General features: G+C 44.0%; 1 long non-coding RNA gene across 2 annotated transcripts in view; it reads right to left on the reverse strand.

The window, feature by feature from the left end:
* LOC140908602 (uncharacterized) overlaps positions 1–25,796 on the reverse strand; it is a 140,040-nt gene that overhangs the window by 111,192 nt on the left and 3,052 nt on the right. The gene's annotated exons all lie outside the window — the stretch shown is intronic.

The raw sequence follows: 25,796 nt of genomic DNA on the forward strand, positions 1-25,796 counted from the left end.
GAAAATATAGCTCTGCCATTCCTTTCAGTTCTTACACAAAAAATATTTACACTTACATTAGAATTTATATATGGGGGAGTAGTAATTTATTAATGCTACAATTACAATGCATACAACATTCTGTGGATCAAATCCTGTGCATCTTTTTCAATTTTTACCCAGTTAAATGCCCCAAAAGTCAAAACCTCAGGATGTGGCCCAACGTGTGTAAAATTCTAAATGTAGATTAGCTACTGTTCACTTAAGCAAAATCCTTAGGACACTGACCACGTCTCTTTATATATGCCTACACTGTCTAGGACACTGGGTTCTCTGGGTACTGCTGTGATCTAAATATTGCATAATAGTAATAATAACAAAACAAAAACAGAATTAAAGCTAATATACAAACAAGTGGTGCTGGAAGGTGGGATTCACCACAACTCAAAGAATGGGGTAAATTTCTGGGGAGAGAAGAAATTAATTATGACCTATAACCACCTAAAAAGGACAAAGGAAATAATGAGAGCAATAAGTTGGAAAAAGGACAAAATAGGAGGGAAAGAGGCAAAAATAAGGGAGGAAAATGTGATCTGAAGTGGATACAGGACAGGGATTATCTTGCTTCCCAAGTGTCAGCCCAATGAGTGGTTTCCCTGGCCATCACCTATAGAATTCTCTAATAAGAACTGGACGTTAGCCTAGATAGCCCCAAAGGTCTTGAATTGTGAATGAGCTAGTAAACAAGCATCTCCAAAAGAGCATGGGAGAAGATTTCTTACTGGTTCTCTCTGTCACTTAGTAATAGCGGTTTATATGCAAAAGAGACATAGTTACTTACTTCTTGGAGTTGATAGTTTAATCAAGTTCTTTTAACATATTTTGAAGACATAAGGCCATGCATATTTAGTTCACAATATGTTTCCCAGCAGGAATATCAGGAGTTAGTGTGGTTTCTTGAATCACTGATCAACACAAATTAAAAAGGAATATGACTCTTTCAGTCAATGGCCTCTTTGACATTGGAAATTCCAGTTCAAAGCAGATGGAATCAAAAAGGCAGTAGTAGAAATCCAATTACTCTTCTTTTGAGTGCTTGTCCGTATTTCACTTCTGGTGCACATGAACCTCATACACTCAAGATCAGGATTGTAAGGATCTGAGGGCGCAGGTCCTCAGTTTTTGTGAATCTAGAACCCAGGGCAGTAGGACTATAAGCTTATGACACTGCCTCATTGCCACCAAGGAATGAGGGGCTGCTTTGTCTGTCTTTATCTTGGAAGGTCGGGACCCACAGGAAGTTCTATTGGGATGACCCAGAGTCTGGGGCATCTGATTGGCTCATACCCACTACTTAAGCCAGGAAGTGACCCAGGTGGCTTGTCTGAGCAACAGTGCAGACTCCCTGTTTCTGCTACATTGGAACCCGCTCTTTGCCTGCCTCCTGCAATCTGCATGCAACCCTATTCCCGTTTTGCTCCTGTTGCTAGTTTCTGTTTTGGTCCTGCTCTGTGCCTGATCCTTGCCTTGTCTCTGGTTTCTGCCACTACAGCTTGCTCCTACCCATTGGCTCAGACTCCTGACTCTGATCTTTGGCTCAAGTGCTGACTCCGACTTTCACTCTGACCATTAGGCCAGATCACCTACGTCCTGGTTCCTGACAAGAATTTTTTGGCCATTGGTATATATTGGGACCATGCCTGCGACCTTTCTATCCTCATGCTTCCCACCCTAGGCCATAAAAGGCAGAACGGGGGTGACCATCCTTTAGTTCCTTCTTAACACCCTTCTTAACACTGCGAGATGGAACTGCTAGCAATATTCACTTTCTCTTGTGCCTTTTGCGACTCAATCCATCTAATTGTATATACTTTTAGTATTTAGTTGTCAGGGGTTGTCTGGTTGTCCCAGGCCCAAGCGTGTTCCATGGGTCACTTCCTACCCTAGTCCCAGTTGCTCTGGCATCATCTCTAGGGTTGGATGTGGGGTCTCTCTTGTGTCCTTTCTGCTTTGTTTCCAGCAGCTCCACAGCTGACAACAGCAAGCCATCCCACCTGGCTCCTGCATTCGGCTGGATCCCTGGTGTGCAGCTAAGAGGCTTGACCCCCAGCGGTTTAGAGTCCTGGTGGCTTCCTGGCGAGAGGCTGTGGCACACAACCGCTCATCTCCTCAGTCAGCCCAGACAGAGCTGAGCTGCTCCCTTGTAAATGCTCCCTCCACTGGAAGCATACCCGGCAGGGGTTAGGGAGCATGGCCTCTTGGGCCAAGAACTGTTCTTTAACCCTTGCTTTTCCCATGCACGGATGGTATAACCCCTCACAATAGTACAGGTGTAGCGTGAGGATTAGTTTTTGTTAGTTTAAAAACATTGTTAGTACCTAGTACTGGATTCTAGCCCATCCAGTGAGTCCAAATCTCTGTGTTTTAAATATTGCCCTTTTGTAAGGCAGCTATGCCTCTTAACGATCGCTACTCGAGATGCCTGTTTTACTTGGGTAGAGGCATATTCTGGAAAAGTGCTCCATCTGTGCTTCATTTTCCAAACAAATTCAGATGGTGAGAGAGGTTTGCCTGAAGTTTTTCTGCTGAACATATCAATGAGATATACTTCTGATTGGGTAAACCTGATCATCCTGGATCTGAGCAATCTACATCTAAAAGTGCTCTGGTGAGCTCTGACTTGACTGCCAGCTCCCAGGGCCCTGCTTCTAAAACGTCCTCCTTGGTTGTGACTTCTAACAAATCCTCTTCATTATCTGCCGAGAAGTAGGAAACAGCACCCATCTTCTAAAGAGCATAGACAAAGGTTGCCTTCTCAGGAACCTAGTAAGAAGATGCAGATGTCTCTCCATTCTGCCTTCTTGAAGGGTAGATCAACGTCTGGAATAGGACTGTGAAGGAGTCCAGTCCCTGAGTTGTGGTGCCATCTAAGGAGCAGGTTGCCTCCAGTGCTGACTCTGCAGGACCATCTCTGGGACTGTTGGTACAGGCATCAGCGGTACCAGTGCTGATATACTCAGCACCCTCTAGTACACCAGTGCTGAGGGTCTCCAATACACTGCTTATTGTAAGGCCTATGGGTCTAGTAGTGAGGCCTGTAGAGCTACCAGACAGCTAACATCTCCAGGCTGCCACTCAGTGGCAGCTGTAACCAAGTTGCATTCCACTTCCCATGACTCTCTGGCGACACAGACCATGGGAAATTCTGCTTCAACTTCAAGAGTTTGACAGACAGCAGCCCCACGGCTTCTGATTGGCAAACTGCCCTATATAAATTTAAGGGGCATTCCAAGAAGTGTCCAGGCAATAGTGTGGATCTTCTATAGCTGCCATGATCATTCCTGCTCCTTGCTCTTGAATTCTTGGTTTGATCTTGGCTTTATTTGGACTTCACTTCCTGACTCGGACCCTGATCCTCGGTATTGACCCTGGCCTGGACCTGACTATGAATTCCTCTGCTACTCCTTGCTTCAGGTTTGCCCCTGCTCTGACCCTTGGCCCAGAATGCCCTTGTCAGGATCCTGACACTTACTGTGCCAAACTTCTCAGCCCTGATTTAACCTCATGGTATCAACGAGAGACTGCTGAATTGGAATTAATTTGCAAACTGGACACCATTAAATTAGGCTTGAATAAAGACTGGGAGTGGATGGGTCATTACACAAAGTAAAACTATTTCCCCATGTTTATTCCCCCCCCCCTACTGTTCCTCACATGTTCTTGCCAACTGCTGGAAATGGCCCATCTTGATTATCAGTACAAAAGGTTTTTTTTCTTTCCTGCTGGTAATAGCTCACCTTAACTGATCACTCTCGTTATAGTGTGTATGATAACACCCACTGTTTCATGTTCTCTGTGTGTGTGTATATATCTTCCTACTGTATTTTCCACTGCATGCATCCAATGAAGTGGGTTTTAGCCCACGAAAGCTTATGCTCAAATAAATTTGTTAGTCTCTAAGGTGCCACAAGTACTCCTCGTTCTTTCTGCGGATACATACTAACACAGCTGCTATTCTGAAACCTCTCATGGTATCAGTTCTGCATGAGCCACCACTACTGGGCACTTCCTCAGCTGTAGTACTGAGTACTTCTATGGCATTAACTCCCTGTGGTGCATCCCAGGACCCCTCTTAAATCGGCTCTGCCCCCTGAGAAGGAATAGTCCTTCTCTCTCTCAGCCTTGGAGCAAAGTATGTTTCAGACAGGGAGTCCAAGTCCTATTACTACCCTCATGGACATAAGGGATCTAGAGAAGGGCACTGTCTGATATCCACCCCCACGGTTCCCTGCTACCTTTCCTTAGGGCACTCACTCTTGGCCCTATGGGTTTCCAACCTGCAAGGAAGCTAACCTCAAATGCCTCCTCCAGGGTTAGTTCTCCTTCCCCCGTAAGATCTCTTAGGGTGCAACAACCACCATTCCAGATGATACACACTGAGTTGCATCAGGAACAGGTACATCACAAAAAACACAAGGGCAGCAATGCTTATTGCAGTAGCTATCTCCTTATCTTCCTCAGTTGAGGCTGGAGTCCCTGCCTCACAATCCCATCCTGATGACTACAAAGCATTCCAGTATCAACTCTGTTGTATGGTAGACGTGCTAGAGGTACTGGTCGAGGTAGTGCAGGAGAAATCCCCAAAACTATTAAACATTCTCCTCAGTGCCAGAGTGATTGTCTATGCCAATCAACAAAGGACTTTTGTTGCACAGGCTCCATCTATGACAGACACCAGCTTCTATTCCACCTACACCTAAAACAGCTGACAGGTGGTAGCAGGTGCCTTCATCTGAATTTGCATATTTCTATACATATCTGGTCTCTAGTTTTTTTAGTTCTGAGAGGTGCCTGGGAGATATCTAGGCATCAAGGATCTAAGATGACAGCCAAGGAAAAAGAATCAAAATGTTTGGACTTATTTTGGAAGAAGAGATACTCCTCTGCAAGCCTCCAACTTCGGATTCCCAATTACACCTCTACCCCGATATAACACTGTCCTCGGGAGCCAAAAAATCTTACCGTGTTATATTGAACTTGCTTTGATCCACCGGAGTGCGCAGCCCCGTCCCCCCAGAGTGCTGCTTTACCACATTATATCCGAATTCGTGTTATATCGGATCGTGTTATATCGGGGTAGAGAAGTATTAGGCATTATTTTCTAAATATTACTATCTAAATTCACATGGTGTCTGATTTTTAAGTTAAGCTTCAGATACCTGAGAAGAGCCCAGGTCTTTAATTTTGGAGGGTCAATTAGTGGGACGAATTTCTCGAGGAACCTGAACTTTCATATCAGTGTGGTGCCTGTTTGGAAGGTAGATTAATTTCAACAATTCTTTTATGCCCTGAAGGTGAAGATGCTGTGTGATGAACATGAAAGAGGCTAAGTGACTGAGAAGTCTCAGACACATTCTTACAGATATTTGAGGATCATTTTGTAATTGATTGACTGAGATCTACCATGATGTTGAATCTGTCTTGATACAGGTTTGCTCTTGCTGTTGACAAGCCTAGAACTGCCCTTAAGAATTCTATTCCCTGCCTGGCACTGTCATAAATATAAAGGGAAGGGTAAACCCCTTTGAAATCCCTGCTGGCCAGGGGAAAACTCCTCTCACCTGTAAAGGGTTAAGAAGCTAAAGGTAACCTTGCTGGCACCTGACCAAAATAACCAATGAGGAGACAAGCTACTTTCAAAAGCTGGGAGGAGGGAGAGAAACAAAGGGTCTCTGTCTGTCTGTATGCTGTCTTTGCCGGGGATAGACCAGGAATGGAGTCTTAGAACTTTTAGTAAGTAATCTAGCTAGGTATGCGTTAGATTATGATTTCTTTAAATGGCTGAGAAAAGAATTGTGCTGAATAGAATAACTATTTCTGTCTGTGTATCTTTTTTGTAACTTAAGGTTTTGCCTAGAGGGGTTCTCTATGTTTTGAACCTAATTACCCTGTAAGATATCTACCATCCTGATTTTACAGGGGGGATTTCTTTATTTCTATTTACTCCTATTTCTATTAAAAGTCTTCTTGTAAAACACTGAATGCTTTTTCATTGTTCTGAGATCCAAGGGTTTGGGTCTGTGGTCACCTATGCAAACTGGTGAGGCTTTTTATCCAACATTTCCCAGGAAAGGGGGGGTGCAAGTGTTGGGAGAATTGTTCATTGTTCTTAAGATCCAAGGGTCTGGGTCTGTAGTCACCTAGGCAAATTGGTGAGGCTTTTTACCAAACCTTGTCCAGGAAGTGGGGTGCAAGGTTTTGAGAAGTATTTTGGGGGGAAAGACGCTTCCAAACAGCTCTTCCCCAGTAACCAGTATTTGTTTGGTGGTGGTAGCGGCCAATCCAAGGACAAAGGGTGGAATATTTTGTACCTTGGGGAAGTTTTGACCTAAGCTGGTAAAGATAAGCTTAGGAGGTTTTTCATGCAGGTCCCCACATCTGTACCCTAGAGTTCAGAGTGGGGGAGGAACCTTGACAGGCACTAAGAATGATTTTTTTTTTTAATCTTTCCCTGCTGTTATAGCATCCTGTAATACCTGGACTCTATCGTCAAAGAAATTAAGGGGCGACTGACCCTGCTGTGCCATTTATGTCCTCAGGTAGGGAGAATGGGGGCACTCAGGGTGCAAGTGCAGGTGAAGTCCCAACACTGCTGGCCAAAAGATTCCGATCTTGAGTGCATTTTGGTCAATATAGTGAGGCTGTGAAGCCAAATGTGAGGTAGGAAAATTTCTAATTTACTCCATAATGGGAGTACCAATTGTTAGGATATAGATATTCAGGCCTGTCTGCAAAGGCCTGTACTCTAAGAATTTAGGTGTATTCTTATCACTTGGCTAGTGATAGAGGTATAAAAGAAAGAATCAAAATCACTGTCTGCTGGTGTAAGGGCCTTCTCTTACTGTGACAGTCTGAGGCCCTGTTCTTAGGCTCAGGCCTTTGGCTAAGCAGCAGAGGCAGCCATAAGCTGGGAAGCGAACGGTCACATCCTCACATTCCAAACTAGTCACACTGAAATAAGGTGCTATTGGGCTGTTAGGCACTATCAGGACAGGATTGTATTCCTATCACCTCCAGAGAAAGGGAAGTGCCTAGAAAATGTAAAAGGAAACTTAGTTTGATAGCATCCTGTCTGGCAAGAACTCACTTATCAATAGCTGGGATGTGAAATCCTCACTTCTGTATTGTTTTGTCATTATAGTTCCCACTTTGCTGTTGTTTGTCTGTATAATCTCTGTCTGGTTCTGTGATTGTTCCTGTCTGCTGTATAATTAATTTTGCTGGGTGTAAACTAATTGAGGTGGTGGGATATAATTGGTTACATAATCATGTTACAATATGTTAGGATTGGTTAGTTAAATTTCAGGAAAATGATTGGTTAAGGTATAGCTAAGCAGAACTCAAGTTTTACTATATAATCTGTAGTCAATGAGGAAGTGACGGGGTGTGGGTGGGGGTGGGCATGTGGGTGTGTGAGATGGGAACAGGGAATGGGGGTAAGAAAATTGGAATCATGTTTTGCTAAAGGGGGAAATGGGAACAGGGAATGGGAGTAAGGAAGTTGGAATCATGCTTGGCTAAGGGCAGGAATCGGAACAGGGACACAGGTGTAAGGCTCTGTGGTGTCAGAGCTGGGAAGGAGGATACTAAGGAAGGAAACTGGAATCATGCTTGCTGGAAGTTCACCCCAATAAACATCGAATTGTTTGCACCTTTGGACTTCGGGTATTGTTGCTCTCTGTTCATGTGAGAAGGACCAGGGAAGTAAGTGGGTGAAGGAATAAGCCCCCTAACACCAATATGTCAAATATAATTCAAGGCGCCTTTTTATCTAGCCTCAAAAACTATCTTCAGATAAATTGGAGAAAAAGATGTATCTCTTCCTCAGATCAAGTCATATTCCATCTGCTAGGCAAAGAGGTCTTCCATCATCCCCATAATCAATGGAATTTACATTGCTGACACTTTTCTTGTCTGTGTAAATTTATTTTAAATAAACCTAGAGGATTTGAACATACCAAACAGGAGACCAAAAACAGATGTAAACTGCTTCTTAGGTCATAAGATACAAAGAATCCTATTGGAACCATGAATGTTAACTTTCCTAATTATTAATATTACCATAGTTATTTTTCAGGCACTCACTTATCAATTTTGAAAATCTTGAATTTGTGAAAGTAGTTTTCAAGGCAGAATAGCTACGTACGCTGTTATCAAACAGACTTGACATTTCCAGGATAAGATAAATACTTACATTCAAATCCTCTTAGATTGTAAAAAAATCTGTTGGCCATCTAGGATGTCAGTTGTCACTGCACCATATCATGACATTTGAAACTTCATAGTAACAGTGGGGACAGAACTATGAACCTCCTTTTTCTACAGCAACAAAAAAGAATCTTGAATAGCTGCTAGCAGTATAGGGGCTAAAACACAATCAAGTCGTGCTGATTCCATTCAATAGAGGGCAGTGGTACCCACACAAACTAGCTCAGCCCAATACTAACCAGCAGATTACCCTGATGGGCCGCTTATGGCCCGCGGGCAGCAGGTTGCCCACCACTGCCTTAAGGATTAGAAAATGTTTAAATTAGATTTAGCTCCATCAGACAATTACAAGATAATTAGTTGTAACAAATAGATATGTACATTTTTCTGCAGAACTACAGAGCGATACTGACAACATGAAGCTAGTCCAGAAAAAGGAAATGAATGAACAAATCTCTCAGAAGATTGGAAGGATACAGCACTAGCTGCTACAAATACTGTGCAGAAATTAGCAAAGAAAAATTAGGATTTGATTATTTTCCCATGAGTTTTACAAAATAAATTAGACACAACATTTGCAGCAAAATGTTGGATAACATGCCATAGTATCAGAAAACATACTTCATACTTTTTCCAACTGAAAAGTTTCTGATCTGGTGTTAGAAAATTGATATATTATGTAGGCAGCGGCAGATTAGCCACTGGGCCAACAGGGCCTGTGCCCAAGGGCCCCGGCCAATTGTGATGCCCCCACGCCCTGACCTGTTCTGCCTGGCACTCCTGCTGGGGGGCGGGGGCGGGGAAGAGGCAGGTCGGGGCATGGGGGTTTGCTCTGCTCTGCCCGGCGCTCCTGCCAGGGAGCGGGGTCGGGGTGTGGGAAGTTGCCCCACTCCTCCCACCCAGTGCGCCTGCCGGGGAGTGGGGTAAGCCCCCACACTCTGACCCTGCTCCCTGGCAGAAGCACTGGGGTGGGCACCAGGGGACTGCAGGCAGAAGGGGTGGGGAGGGGCTCCCATTTGCTCTAGTCCTGGGCCCCACAAAATTGTAATCTGCCTCTGTATACAGGACTCAAATTCCCGTTACTGTGGTGTTAAGGAAGTGTCCTGATTTACTGAAATTAAATGACATGAAGATAGCAGGATTCTAAACAGGAATCTGTTCTGACTGCAGCCAGGCAGACCCAAATAGTTTATGGGAGGCCTGCTGCAGAATGGAGCTCCACATAGGCACAGGAGTCCATCAGCATGCTATCAGTTGCAGAATCCAGGTCTCAAAGTATTTCAGCATTATGGATGCAAAACCAAATACCTACTATAGAAATATGGTTGAATAAAATATTTAAAAGAGAAATTGTGCCTAATGGGAAAATAGATCAATGGTTCATCTAATTCAGTATCCTCTCTCAAACGATCGTTAATATCAGATGTTTCAAAGAAAGGTGCAATTAACCTTATAATGGTTAATCACATAATAACGGAGCCAGGGGAGAAATTTCTCCCAAATCTCATTGTTAGTGTTTATCTTATTAAGACTAATTATTAAGCCCTGGAGAATAGGGATTTATATCCCTTATAACTGTATATCATGTATAATGTAATTATGTTCTTATTATTCCTATACATGTCTAACTCTTTTCTTTCAATCTTGCTAAGCTCTGAGCCTCTATCTTGTGGCAGTGGGTGCCACAGATTAATTACATATTGTGTAAAAAAAATACTGTTTTATATTTCCTTACTTAATTTCATTGGGTGTGCTCTTAAACTATTTTTGAGAATAAAGGTATACAGTAACTCTTTACTAACTTTTCCCACAGCAATAATTATATACCTCCCTCACAGTTAAAATCAAAACAGGAAATATAGTCCAAGGTAATGTTGCTATAGGAGCTTTAATTTTTACATTTCATTATTTTAGGAAAAAAAACCCTTTGTAACCATATTATGGTATTGCCATAATTTTTAAAATGTCAGTGCAAAATAAAGCAAAACCCAGACACAGTTAAATAAAATAATAACGAAGCAGTAAGGTGTCAGAGTGGTTTGCTCACTACAACTATGCATGTTGAATGTTATCCACCGGAGTTGAATGTGGAGGGTGGAGTTGATTGTCATTATGAATTGTTTTTGTTGTAGGCAGATACATATATTTAATTTTTTTGTTAGGAAAAAAAATGAAGCTGCTGCCAATTTAGAGTGAGAGATGGAATGATGCCAACTGACTCATGCTATTTAACCTTTCAATGCACCATTTAGAATGCTCTCCTTTTATTATACTATTTAGAAACAAGCAGATAAAGAATTCCAGATAAAGAGAGCATTATGAACATTAATAAGGAAAATGGTGGAGCCAAATTCTGTTCTCATACACTGTATAGGAGGGCAGAAACTCACATTTAATGTAGTACTTGCAGAAGAAAAAAATCTCATAATGATAATTTAATGAACTGCCAAGACAAACAAGTTTAACTTGCCTTTATGCATAAATTTGTACATTTGTTGATTTATCAAACTGCATCCCCTTCTTTCTTAAATACTTAATTTTTTTGTATACTGTACATCTAGAGACAGACAAGACTTATTGGATTACTGGGGCCAGGATAACAAGCTACTTTAGCACATGTCTAGCTTTAAGCATGAGTAGTCCCATTGACTTCAATGGAATGTCTACCTAAGTCTATATGCAGCCTTTCTGAGAGATGTGCACTCTCCTATTCCTCTTAGGCCTTGTCTACACACAAATGTTGGTATAACATTCTCATAAGGGAAGGGGAATATGCTATACCCGCATTTCTCAAACTGAGGTCCGTGGACCCCTGGGGTTCCCTGATCAACTCCTCCCCCTCCCTCCCAGTGCCTTCTGCATGCTAAAAGTCTGGTGGCGCAACTTCCTACCTGCCACAGCTCTGTGCCGCTCTCGGAAGCAACTGGCACATCCCCGCGGCTCCTGTGGGGTGAGGGGGGTCTCTGTGTGCTGACCCCACCCTGAGCAGCAGCTCCATAGCTCGCATTGGCCAGGAACTGGCAGGGGCAGCGTGCACAGACCCCCTGGCCATCCCATCTAGGAGACACTGCCAGAGAGATGTGCCAGTAGCTTTCCGGAGCCTCCTGAGGTAAGCACCGCCCAGCCGGAGCCCACACCCCTCACCCCCTCATGCACCCCAACCCCCTCCACCAGATCAGAGCCTGCACCCCACACCCAAATACCCTCCCAGACCTTGCACCCCTCACCCACTCCTGCACCCAAAATCCCTGGCAGAGCCCGCACTCCTCACCCCCTCCTGCATCCATACTCCCTCGCGGAGCCCGCACCCCGTTCTGCACCCAAACTCCTTCCCAAAGCCCGCACCCCTCACCCCCTTCTGCACCTAAACTCCCCACCCCCCAGAGTCCGCACCCCGCACCTTCTCCAGCAACCAAACTCCCTCCCAGAGCCCACACCCTGCACTTCCTCCTGCAACCAAACTCCCTCCCAGAACCCGTACCCAAACTCCCTCCAAGAGCCCACACCCCTCATACCCCAACCCTGTGGCCAGCCCAGAGCCCGCATCCCCTCCTACAACTAAATTCCTTCCCAGAGCCTGCACTCTGCCCCTCCTCTGCAACCAAACTCCCTCCTAGAGCTCTCCCCCTAGCCCGCTCCTGCACCCAAACTCCCTCCCAGAGCCCGCACCCCTCATCCCTTCCTGCACCCCAAACCCCAGCCCAGCCCAGAGCCTGTACCCCCCTACACCCAAACTCCCACCCAGAGCCTGCACCCCGCAACTCCTCCTGCACCCAAACTCCCTCCCAGAGCCTGCACCCTGCACCCCATCCTGCACCAGTCTGGTGAAAGTGAGAGTGGGGGAGAGCGAGTGACGGAAGGAGTGGGGAATGGAGTGAGCGGGGGCAGAGCCTTGGAGAAGGGGTGGGGCCTTGGGAAGGGGGCAAGGCAAGGGCTGAGCAGGGGACGACTTGGGGGTCCCTGAGAAATTTTAAAACAAAGTGGGAGTCCTTAGGTTACTAAAGTTTGAGAACCGCTGATCTATACCATCATAAGGATATTTATACCAGTATGACATATTAGTAAAAATCATAACTGCCATAATTATCCTGGCACAAAAACTATATGTAGGCCAGGCTTAAATGTGCTGCTAGCCCACTATTCTTGGGAGCAGGGGATTATGACACCACCCCTAAGGAGGATTCCATCTATGTGGGTGCCTTGATTGTTTCCACCGCAACATGGCTACGCTGGTGCGGTGTTGGCAAGGGACCCTATGCATGCAGTCCTCTCGTCAGGTGGGTGGGGACTAGTCTTCCCTTGAGTGAGATAGACCTCAGGTTGTCTGAAGATGGAGTGATGATCCATGGAGGAAGGGAGGTCTCAGCCTGCTCAAAGCGTGGTGATGGTGTTGGAATCCCACCACACAGCTCATATGTGGGTGGCTCCTGTCACTACCACCCCAATCTGGAGTGGTACCACACTGCTAGGGGCAAGATTTGTGAGGGACCTCCCTGGGGAGGTTTGCTTAGGGGCACAGACAGACTTAATTCAAAGTCCTCCCACCTCGAGAAAAATAAATGCAAACAGACAATAGGGGCAAAGGTGCTTACACACACATCTCAACTTGATTCTGCTACCACTGAAGACTGGCAAACAATTTCTATTGGCATCGGGGGAGAAGGTTTGGGCCCCAAACTGTCCATGACAACAATCAACTCTAATTACAGCCTATATTATCTCAGAAATAGCTGGCACCCACATTTTGAAGGAGACTTTATTATATGGATAGGCTCAGGATAGGCTTCTAGGGGCACAAAGCTCTAAAGATATAGAGCAGGTTGCACAGAGGAGCCAAGAGGCCAGTGAAGAAGCTTGGCAACATGTGACCTCCAGAAGAGGTAAGCGGAATGTCCGGGTTCCAGTAACACAGACACAGGTAACTAACCGCTTTCATGTTCTCTCCACAGGTACCGTTGCGGAGAGTGGACCAGATGATATGTCTGGGGCGAGAAAGCAGAAGGAGACTCCGCTGGTTGGAAGGCATGAGATGCGATGTCCTGAGGTTGGGGGTTCCACGACCACCACTCCCAAGAGGAGAAGGCGGGTGGTGGTGGTCGGGGACTCTCTCCTCCAGGAGACTGAGTCATCTATCTGCCGCCCTGACCAGGAAAACCGAGAAGTCTGCTGCTTGCCAGGGGCTAAGATTCGCGATGTGACGGAGAGACTGCCGAGACTCATCAAGCCCTCGGATCGCTACCCCTTCCTGCTTCTCCACGTGGGCACCAATGATACTGCCAAGAATGACCTTGAGCGGATCACTGCGGACTACGTGGCTCTGGGAAGAAGGATAAAGGAGTTTGAGGCGCAAGTGGTGTTCTCGTCCATCCTCCCCGTGGAAGGAAAAGGCCTGGGTAGGGACCGTCGAATCGTGGAAGTCAACGAATGGCTACGCAGGTGGTGTCGGAGAGAAGGCTTTGGATTCTTTGACCATGGGATGGTGTTCCATGAAGGAGGAGTGCTGGGCAGAGACGGGCTCCATCTTACGAAGAGAGGGAAGAGCATCTTTGCCAGCAGGCTGGCTAACCTAGTGAGGAGGGCTTTAAACTAGGTTCACCGGGGGAAGGAGACCAAAGCCCTGAGGTAAGTGGGAAAGCGGGATACCGGGAGGAAGCACAGGCAAGAATGTCTGTGAGGGGAGGGCTCCTGCCTCATACTGGGAATGAGGGGCGATCAACAGGTTATCTCAAGTGCTTATATACAAATGCACAAAGCCTTGGAAACGAGCAGGGAGAACTGGAGGTCCTGGTGATGTCAAGGAATTATGACGTGATTGAAATAACAGAAACTTGGTGGAATAACTCACATGACTGGAGTACTGTCATGGATGGTTATAAACTGTTCAGGAAGGACAGGCAGGGCAGAAAAGGTGGGGGAGTAGCACTCTATGTAAGGGAGCAGTATGACTGCTCAGAGCTCCGGTACGAAACTGTAGAAAAACTTGAGTGTCTCCGGATTAAGTTTAGAAGTGTGAGCAACAAGAGTGATGTAGTGGTGGGAGTCTGCTATAGACCACCGGACCACGGGATGAGGTAGATGAGGCTTTCTTCCGGCAGCTCATGGAAGCTACTAGATCGCATGCCCTGATTCTCATGGGTGACTTTAATTTTCCTGATATCTGCTGGGAGAGCAATACAGCGGTGCATAGACAATCCAGGAAGTTTTTGGAAAGCGTAGGGGACAATTTCCTGGCGCAAGTGCTAGAGGAGCCAACTGGGGGGGCGCTTTTCTTGACCTGCTGCTCACAAACCGGGTAGAATTAGTGGGGGAAGCAAAAGTGGATGGGAATCTGGGAGGCAGTGACCATGAGTTGGTTGAGTTCAGGATCCTGACGCAGGGAAGAAAGGTAAGCAGCAGGATACGGACCCTGGACTTCAGGAAAGCAGACTTCGACTCCCTCAGGGAACGGATGGCCAGGATCCCCTGGGGGACTAACTTGAAGGGGAAAGGAGTCCAGGAGAGCTGGCTGTATTTCAAGGAATCCCTGTTGAGGTTACAGGGACAAACCATCCCGATGAGTCGAAAGAATAGTAAATATGGCAGGCGACCAGCTTGGCTTAATGGTGAAATCCTAGCGGATCTTAAACATAAAAAAGAAGCTTACAAGAAGTGGAAGGTTGGACATATGACCAGGGAAGAGTATAAAAATATTGCTCGGGCATGTAGGAATGATATCAGGAGGGCCAAATCGCACCTGGAGCTGCAGCTAGCCAGAGATGTCAAGAGTATCAAGAAGGGTTTCTTCAGGTATGTTGGCAACAAGAAGAAAGCCGAGGAAAGTGTGGGCCCCTTACTGAATGAGGGAGGCAACCTAGTGACAGAGGATGTGGAAAAAGCTAATGTACTCAATGCTTTTTTTGCCTCTGTCTTCACTAACAAGGTCAGCTCCCAGACTGCTGCGCTGGGCATCACAAAATGGGGAAGAGATGGCCAGCCCTCTGTGGAGATAGAGGTGGTTAGGGACTATTTAGAAAAGCTGGATGTGCACAAGTCCATGGGGCCGGACGAGTTGCATCCGAGAGTGCTGAAGGAATTGGCAGCTGTGATTGCAGAGCCATTGGCCATTATCTTTGAAAACTCGTGGCGAACCGGGGAAGTCCCGGATGACTGGAAAAAGGCTAATGTAGTGCCAATCTTTAAAAAAGGGAAGAAGGAGGATCCTGGGAACTACAGGCCAGTCAGCCTCACCTCAGTCCCTGGAAAAATCATGGAGCAGGTCCTCAAAGAATCAATCCTGAAGCACTTGCATGAGAGGAAGGTGATCAGGAATAGCCAGCATGGATTCACCAAGGGAAGGTCATGCCTGACTAATCTAATCGCCTTTTATGATGAGATTACTGGTTCTGTGGATGAAGGGAAAGCAGTGGATGTATTGTTTCTTGACTTTAGCAAAGCTTTTGACAATGTCTCCCACAGTATTCTTGTCAGCAAGTTAAGGAAGTATGGGCTGGATGAATGCACTATAAGTTGGGTAGAAAGCTGGCTAGATTGTCGGGCTCAACGGGTAGTGATCAATGGCTCCATGTCTAGTTGGCAGCCGGTATCAAGTGGAGTGCCCCAAGGGTCGGTCCTGGGGCCGGTTTTGTTCAATATCTTCATAAATGATCTGGAGGATGGTGTGGATTGCACTCTCAGCAAATTTGCGGATGATACTAAACTGGGAGGAGTGGTAGATACGCTGGAGGGGAGGGATAGGATACAGAAGGACCTAGACAAATTGGAGGATTGGGCCAAAAGAAATCTGATGAGGTTCAATAAGGATAAGTGCAGGGTCCTGCACTTAGGATGGAAGAATCCAATGCACCGCTACAGACTAGGGACCGAATGGGTAGGCAGCTGTTCTGCGGAAAAGGACCTAGGGGTGACAGTGGACGAGAAGCTGGATATGAGTCAGCAGTGTGCCCTTGTTGCCAAGAAGGCCAATGGCATTTTGGGATGTATAAGTAGGGGCATAGCGAGCAGATCGAGGGACGTGATCGTTCCCCTCTATTCGACATCGGTGAGGCCTCATCTGGAGTTGTGTGTCCAGTTTTGGGCGCCACACTACAAGAAGGATGTGGATAAATTGGAGAGAGTCCAGCGAAGGGCAACAAAAATGATTAGGGGTCTAGAACACATGACTTATGAGGAGAGGCTGAGGGAGCTGGGATTGTTTAGCCTGCAGAAGAGAAGAATGAGGGGGGATTTGATAGCTGCTTTCAACTACCTGAAAGGGAGTTCCAAAGAGGATGGCTCTAGACTGTTCTCAATGGTAGCAGATGACAGAACAAGGAGTAATGGTCTCAAGTTGCAGTGGGGGAGGTTTAGGTTGGATATTAGGAAAAACATCTTCACTAGGAGGGTGGTGAAACACTGGAATGCGTTACCTAGGGAGGTGGTAGAATCTCCTTCCTTAGAGGTTTTTAAGGTCAGGCTTGACAAAGCCCTGGCTGGGATGATTTAACTGGGAATTGGTCTTGCTTCGAGCAGGGGGTTGGACTAGATGACCTTCAGGGGTCTCTTCCAACCCTGATATTCTATGAATGTTTCAAGTGGGGATAGTAACAAGTAGCTTTTGAGCTAGACAGTGATGAAGACATCAGACAAAAGTCAACATTTCAAATCAGGGTATTATTTTACTGCTCTATAACTCAGTTTAATTTTCTTCAGACTTTGCAAAAACCTCTCTCTTTACTTAACAGTAGATCTGACAATTTCCAGGCCAAATTAATTTTCCAAACCAAACAGGTATAAGGGGGCTAAGTTAGGACTTTATAATGAAGACTTGCAACCACCTTTTTATATTAATCTATGTAGCTACTTTTGAAAGGATTTTTTCCCTCCTCTTTATGCACTGGGCCCCCTCAAACTATATTATTACAATTAGGGCTGTCAATTAATCGCAGTTAACTTATGCAATTAACTCAAAAATTAATCACGATTAATCACACTGTTAAACAATAGAATACCAACTGAACTTTAAATATTTTTGGATGTTTTTCTACATTTGCAAATATGTTGATTTCAATTACAACACAGTCTACAGTGCTCACTTTATATTATTTTGATTTCAAATATTTGCACTGTAAAAATGATAAAACAATAGTATTTTTCAATTTATCTCATACAAGTACCGTAGTGCAATCTCTTTACTGTGAAAGTGTAACTTCCAAATGTAGATTTTTTTTGTTACATAACTGCACTCAAAAACAAAACAATGTAAAACTTCAGAGCCTACAAGGCCGCTCAGTCCTACTTCTTGTTCAGCCAATCGCCTGCTTCTTATTTACAATGTCACCGGAAAGTGAGAACAGGCATTTGCATGGCACTTTTATAGCCAGCACTGCAAGGTATCTACGTGCCAGACATGCTAAACATTTGTATGCCCCTTCATTCTTCGGCCAGCATTCCAGAGGACATGCTTCCATACTGATGATGCTTGTTAAAAAAAAAGTGTTAATTAAATTTGTGACTGAACTCCTTGGGGGGAGAATTGTATGTCTCCTGTTTTATTGTACCATTCTGCCATATATTTCATATTATAGCAGTCTCGGATGATGACCCAGCACACGTTCGTTTTAAGATCACTTTCACAGTAGATTTGAAAAAACGCAAAGAAGGTACCAACATGCGATTTCTAAAAATAGCTACAGCACTCAACCCAAGGTTTAAGAATCTGAAGTGCTTCCAAAATCTGAGATGGACAAGGTGTGGAGCATGTTTTCAAAATTCTTAAAAGAGCAACACTCAAATGCCGAAACTACAGAACCTGAACCACCAAAAAAGAAAAATCAACCTTCTGCTGGTGGCATCTGACTCAGATGCTTAAAATGAACATGTCAGTCCGCTCTGCTTTAGATCGTTATCGAGCAGAACCCATCATCAGCATGGACGCATGTCCTCTGGAATGGGACATATGAAACTTTAGCATATCTAGCATGTAAATATCTTGTGACGCCGGCTACAACAGTGCAGTGTGAATGCCTGTTCTCACTTTCAGGTGACACTGTAAACAAGTTTCAGAGTAGCAGCCGTGTTAGTCTGTATTTGCAAAAAGAAAAGGAGTACTTGTGGCACCTTAGAGACTAACCAATTTATTTGAGCATAAGCTTTATTGAGCTACAGCTCACTTCATCGGATGCATTCAGTGAAAAATACAGTGAGGAGATTTATATACACACAGAACATGAAAAACGGGTGTTATCATACACACTGTAAGGAAAGTGATCACTTAAGATGAGCTATTACCAGCAGGAGAGCGGGTGGGGGGGAGGGGAATGTTGGCGTAGAGGGCTTCTACATCCATAGGGGCCAACAAGCCATTACCCTCTGATCCCACTGAGGGTTACCAAAAGAAACTACACCATTTGCTCAAAAAACTCTCTGAAAAAGCACAAGAACAAATCCGCACAGACACACCCCTGGAACCCTGACCTGGGGTATTCTATCTACTACACAAGATCCATAAACCTGGATCTCCTGGACGCCCCATCATCTCAGGCATTGGCACCCTGACAGCAGGATTGTCGGGCTATGTAGACTCCCTCCTCAGGCCCGATGCTACCAGCACTCTCAGCTATCTTCGAGATACCACTGACTTCCTGAGGAAACTACAATCCATCGGTGATCTTCCTGAAAACACCATCCTGGCCACTATGGATGTGGAAGCCCTCTACACCAACATTCCAGACAAAGATGGACTACAAGGCATCAGGAACAGTATCCCCGATAATGTCACGGCTAACCTGGTGGCTGAACTTTGTGACTTTGTCCTCACCCATAACTATTTCACATTTGGGGACAATGTATAACTTCAGATCAGCGGCACTGCTATGGGTACCCACATGGCCCCACAGTATGCCAACATTTTTATGGCTGACTTAGAACAACACTTCCTCAGCTCTCGTCCCCTAATGCCCCTACTCTACTTGCGCTATACTGATGACATCTTCATCATCTGGACCCATGGAAAAGAAGCCCTTGAGGAATTCCACCATGATTTCAACAATTTCCATCCCACAATCAACCTCAGCCTGGACCAGTCCACACAAGAGATCCACTTCCTGGACACTACAGTGCTAATAAACAATGGTCACATAAACATCACCCTATACCGGAAACCTACTGACTGCTATTCCTACCATGCCTCCAGCTTTCACCAGACCACACCATACCACATGATCCATCGTTTACGGCCAAGCTCTACAATACAACCGCATTTGCTCCAACCCCTCAGACAGAGACAAACACCTACAAGATCTCTATCAAGCATTCTTACAACTACAATACCCACCTGCGGAAGTGAAGAAACAAATTGACAGAGCCAGAAGAGTACCCAGAAGTCACCTACTACAGGACAGGCCCAACAAAGAAAATAACCGAATGCCACTAGCCATCACCTTCAGCCCCCAACTAAAACCTCTCCAACGCATCATCAAGGATCTACAACCTATCCTGAAGGATGACCCATCACTCTCACAAATCTTGGGAGACAGGCCAGTCCTTGCCTACAGACAGCCCCCCAACCTGAAGCAAATACTCACCAGCAACCACATACTACACAACAGAACCACTAACCCAGGAACCTATCCTTGCAACAAAGCCCGTTGCCAACTGTGTCCTCATATCTATTCAGGGGACCCCATCATAGGGCCTAATCACATCAGCCACACTATCAGAGGCTCGTTCACCTGCACATCTACCAATGTGATATATGCCATCATGTGCCAGCAATGTCCCTCTGCCATGTACATTGGTCAAACTGAACAGTCTCTACGTAAAAGAATAAATGGACACAAATCAGATGTCAAGAATTATAACATTCATAAACTATTCAGAAAACACTTCAATCTCTCTGGTCACTCGATTACAGACCTAAAAGTTGCAATATTACAACAAAAAGACTTCAAAAACAGACTCCAGTGAGAGACTGCTGAATTGGAATTAATTTGCAAACAGGATACAATTAACTTAGGCTTGAATAGAGACTGGGAGTGGATGGGTCATTACACAAAGTAAAACTATTTCCCCATGTTTATTTCCCCCCCACCGTTCCTCAGATGTTCCTGTTAACTGCTGGAAATGGCCCACCTTGATTATCACTACAAAACGTTTTCTCCCCCCCCCTCCGCTTTCCTGCTGGTAATAACTCATCTTAAGTGATCACTCTCCTTACAGTGTGTATGATAACACCCATTTTTTCATGTTCTGTGTCTATATAAATCTCCTCACTGTATTTTCCACTGAATGCATCCGATGAAGTGAGCTGTAGCGCATGAAAGCTTATGCTCAAATAAACTGGTTAGTCTCTAAAGTGCCACAAGTACTCCTTTTCTTATTGTAAACAAGAAGCGGGCAGCATTATCTGCTGCAAATTGTAACCAAACTTATTTGTCTGAGCGATTGGCTGAAGTAGGACTGAGTGGACTTGTAGGCTCTAAAGTTTTACATTGTTTTATTTTTGAATGCAGTTATTTTTTTGTACATAATTCTTCATTTGAGTTCAACTTTCATGATAAAGAGATTGCACTACAGTACTTGTATTAGGTGAATTAAAAATACTATTTCTTTTGTTTTTTACAGTGCAAATATTTGTAATCAAAAATAAATATAAAGTGAGCACTGTACACTTTGTAGTCTCTGTTGTAATTGAATATATTTGAAAATGTAGAAAACACCCACAAATATTTAAATAAATGGTATTTATTATTGTTTAACAGCATGATTAATCGCACAATTAATTGCGATTCATTTTTTTAATCGCTTGACAGCCCTGATTAAAATATGTGCATGTAATATAAACAGAGGAACAAGATGTGTATATGATAAAGCATGTCATAATCTTTCAATGTTGTAACCCTTGTCCTCACCACATCCTTTCTTTGTTATCCTATCCTGTCTAATTTAAGGATTGTTCCTGCAAAGTGACGAGCATCCTCAACTGTCACTGAACTAAATGCAATTTTCAGGAAGCACTCAAAACCTTCTTGGATTGGGCCCACAGCGTGATTGTAATCTCTTTAGGGTTGGTACTTGCTGTTAGGGGTTGGATCACAGAAACCCCTTGGGAGCTGCCAACTGATGTGCCAAGACTACTTCTGCCCCTGCTTTCCTGCCCAGTCAGCTTAGGACTTCGGTGCCCTGCCTGGTTTGAGCCTGCTGCAAACCCAGACCCAGGTCTGAACCTAACAGCTGCAGGCTTAACTGAAAGCAGCTCACAGAAGCGTTCCTGTCCTTGACACTCAGATACCCAACTCCCATGGGGCCCAAATCCTGAATAAATCCATTTTATACAGGGTAAACTCATAAATTGTTCGCCCTCTGTAACACTGATAGAGAGATATGCACAGCTGTTTGCCCCCCTCCCCCGCCCCAGGTATTAATACATACTCTGGGTTAATTAATAAGTAAAAAGTGATTTTATTAAATACAGAAAGTAGGATTTAAGTGTTTCCAAGTACTAATAGACAGAAGAAAGTGAATTATCAAGCAAAAAATAAAATAAAACCCGCAAGTCTATGTCTAATAAAACTGAATACAGACAAAATCTCACCAGTTCCAGTAAGCTTCCTTTTACAGACTGATCTCCTTCTAGTCCGGGTCCAGTAATCATTCACACCCCCTGTAGTTATTGCCCTTTGTTCCAGTTTCTTTCTTGGGGGTGGAGAGGCTCTCTCTTTAGCCAGCTGAAGACAAAATGGAGGGGTCTCCCATGGGCTTAAATAGACTCTCTCTTGTGGGTGGAGACCCCTCCTCTCTTCTGTGCGAAGTCCAGCTCCAAAATGGAGTTCTGGAGTCACCTGGGCAAGTCACATGTCCATGCATGACTCACAGTTTTTGCAGGCAGAAGCCATTGCCCACATGGTATGTTGAATGTCTCCAGGAAGACTTCTTATGTGGATTGGAGCATTCCAAGATGAATTGTTCCTCAAGTGCTTCTAGATTGGGCACTTAACTTTGCCAATTCCTTTCTCCAGGAACTGACCAAATACTCTACTAAGGTTATTCAGAAATCAAGCCAGTACACGGCCAATATTCATAACTTTGCATACAAAAATGCTACACGCATACAAATAGGCTCAATAGATTCAGTAGATCATAACCTTTACATAGATATGTTACATGGCATATGTAGCATAGAAGATATTCCAGTTATGTCATATATATTCATAAGGGAATGTGAGTTCCCCATTCGACAAAGCCTTATGGGGAACTCACACTTGCCTTTATATTTTTCTGTAAAATGTTAATAAACACCTATGGCATGGTAGAAAGTTAAATAATAATAGTAGCACACTGGCAGAGGTTTGTGTTATACATAGTTATTTTCCTGGAATTAATCAATCAGCATAAATCTCTCTATGCACAACACAGCTTTTTATCAAAGAGGGCTTTTGGTGCACAGATCTTTTCCCTAACTGGATATGTAACTGTTATAAACAATTAAATAAAATATACCCTTTTCCCCAATTTGAGAGTGAATGTAATGCTTGTGGAATTGATTGAAAGCAAAAGCCAAATTTCCCAGACTTCCCTTATCACTCTGACCACATCAGTCCGCTCTTTTCAGGAGTCCACTGGTTTCCCCTGGTTCCCTAAATCAAACGCACAATTTGTTTATGTCTTTAAGTCCCTTCAGGATTTAGCCTTGCCATACCTACTTGCTCTACTGATTTTTTGTGATGTCAACTGCCACCTTTGCTCTACCAAGGTTCTCAGCTTCTCCCTCAGATACATTGCTGCCCCCTCCCCCCCCCGGAAACTCCTCAAAAACATCCTAAAGCCATCTTCTTTCAAATCCCACCTTAAGACTCATTTCTGCTGTGATGTCTGCAAAAACTCTGTCCACTGATAATGGGTAGACAAGGAGAAAATTGTTACTTCTCTTTCTCATTCAAAATGTGCTTGTTTCGCTGTAAACCTTGTGGGCCACTCACACCTGGTGTGTCTTATTATGAACCTAGAATGTAAGTTATTTGGGGAAGGGATTATCTTTTTACTTCACGTAAACAGAACAACCAGTTTCTCTGGTTAGGTGCAAGGCACTATTGTTCTGAGACTTGTAATACACATTCCTGTAACTCCTGTCGTAAGATCCCAGCCCAATTTGGCGCTGAAACATACTTTTCATACTTTCTGAGTACAGATAGAGCACATATACTGACAGAAGAGTATAAACTTATTTTTATATTAAAATTACAGGCTATTAAGGTACCTCTCAAAATGGCACTTTTTGCTGTGGCATGGTGAGTTTTCTCAAAGAAAATTTGAGAATAAGAAATAAGGGCTACATTCATTGGGTAAATTATTTGCTATGAATAGTTTATGCATCATGTAATAACTATCAACACCTCTGTAGGTTTTCAGGTTCTGGAATAAACACTGACTGCCACTAGACAATGACTCAGAGTTAGCGAAAGCTGTCTCTAAAGCAGTTCTTCTGAAACTTTACCCCAAAATCTAACTAAATATTTCTAAAGAGTTGTGTTTTAAATAGCTGGATCCCAGTAAAAAATAGAAACTAAGGTCTCAATCCTGTAGACACTTACACCTGTGCTCCCTTTGACTTTAATGGGATAATTCACATTTATAAAGTTTAGGTGGGATTAGAATGTAGGTATTCTTGGCTTCTAAATCTGTACTCATTTCTGTAAACCACACTGCATCTGCCTCACACTTTATGTAACTTGTTTCAAAGTTCAGAATTTTTATCATCACTAATTTATAGCAGTAATAAGCAGGCACCAGACCAAGTTTGTGTGACAAAGGTACATTTGGGTCTACAATGAGTGATTGTACTTTGTTACCTGACACAGTTGAAAGCTATGAGTTTAAAACCAAATGAATTTCTCAGTAGAATCTGCCTTAGGCTGCAGGAGAAATTAAGTAAAATATGAATGCAAAACCCAGGGAGGCATGTTGGGTCAATTCATCCTTGGTATAACTCCAATAAAATTCATGGAGTTACATCAGGGATTAAGTTTTACAAATTTTTCCCTAAGTGTTAAAGGTTAGCAGTAGGCACTTTTGTCCATATGGTATGTGTGTCAGTGAATATTATGATGCTTAAACAGTCTCATTACTTGTTAATACTTTTTAGAAGAACTAATCTCTGTGCAATATGATGTCATGGAGTATATTTTTGCAGTAATTGTGCGTGTGTCCTGAAGTCACATTTCCAGATATACAACCAGCAGCACAAAATACAAAGGAACATGCTTGAAAGAGCAAAGTATTCTGGTACTAGCAAAATTATACACCTTTTAAAAAGTCTTGTTGCTACTCTAAAAAACGTGTAATTTGGCTCTGAAATTAGATACTCAGATACTATATTGATGAGTGGTATAGAAATAAATGGATTCTCTTATTATGGATTAAATTATGCTCATCCTACTAATGCATGTACTCCCAAAGACTTCAGACTAACTACTTTTATGAATATGGTAAACATAATTATAGTATTTTTTGAATAACATGCAACCATCACTAGTTTACTTGATTATAGCTCCCAGAAGGAGAGATAGTACCTCCGAAAATCAGGACAATCACACTTTTTGAGTGGTTCTTTTTCACTGGTCCTCACTTCTTATCCAGCTTTTACCCATGGCTCCAAGTAGTTGCTAGTATGCAGTAGTGGCCACATATTGGGACACTAGTGAGTTAAACCAGGTAGACATGAGAGGAAATGCCTATTCCCAGCACACTACGTCTGCTTTGGCAGATGAAGTGAGGGATACCTCTTGGACCAACAGATGGAAAGGTATTGCAATACCATACTGTAGAATAAATAATGCCTGACAAGGCACAAAAGATATCAACAGCTATCCACTGCAGCTAATGATGTTCTCAGTCATTGTGACCTTACATGCCACTGGCCTTTGACTCCAGCAGGTAAGAGAGTGAGATTGTCCTTGTGCAATAAGAAAAGGAGTACTTGTGGCACCTTAGAGACTAACCAATTTATCTGAGCATAAGCTTTCGTGAGCTACAGCTCACTTCATCAGATGCATACTGTGGAAAGTGTGGAAGATCTTTTTATATACACACAAAACATGAAAAGATACCTCCTTATATACACACAAAACATGAAAAGATAACCTATTACCAGCAGGAGAATGGGGTGGGTATCTAAAGTGATCACTCTCCTTACAATGTGTATGATAATCAAGTTGGGCCATTTCCAGCACAAATCCAGGTTTTCTCACCCCCCCCCCCACCACACACACAAACCCACTCTCCTGCTGGTAATAGCTTATCTAAAGTGACCACTCCCCTTACAATGGTGGTCTTACTTAAAACAAACACCTCACACCCAGGCATTCATGCATCATTAAGAAAGTCCTGCAGCAATGGTTGAGTGGTGTACATCAGGGGTTCTCAACCTTTTTCCTTCTGAGGCCCCCCTAACATGCTGTAAAAACTCCATGGCCTGGTTGTGCCATATGGTTTTCTGCATGCAAAAGCTGGCATTAGGGGGTAGCAAACAGGGCAATTGCCTTGGGCCCCATGCCAAAGGGCCCCCCACAATTGCT

This window comes from Lepidochelys kempii, chromosome 3, assembly GCF_965140265.1.
Source record: "Lepidochelys kempii isolate rLepKem1 chromosome 3, rLepKem1.hap2, whole genome shotgun sequence".
Taxonomy (NCBI): domain Eukaryota; kingdom Metazoa; phylum Chordata; order Testudines; family Cheloniidae; genus Lepidochelys; species Lepidochelys kempii.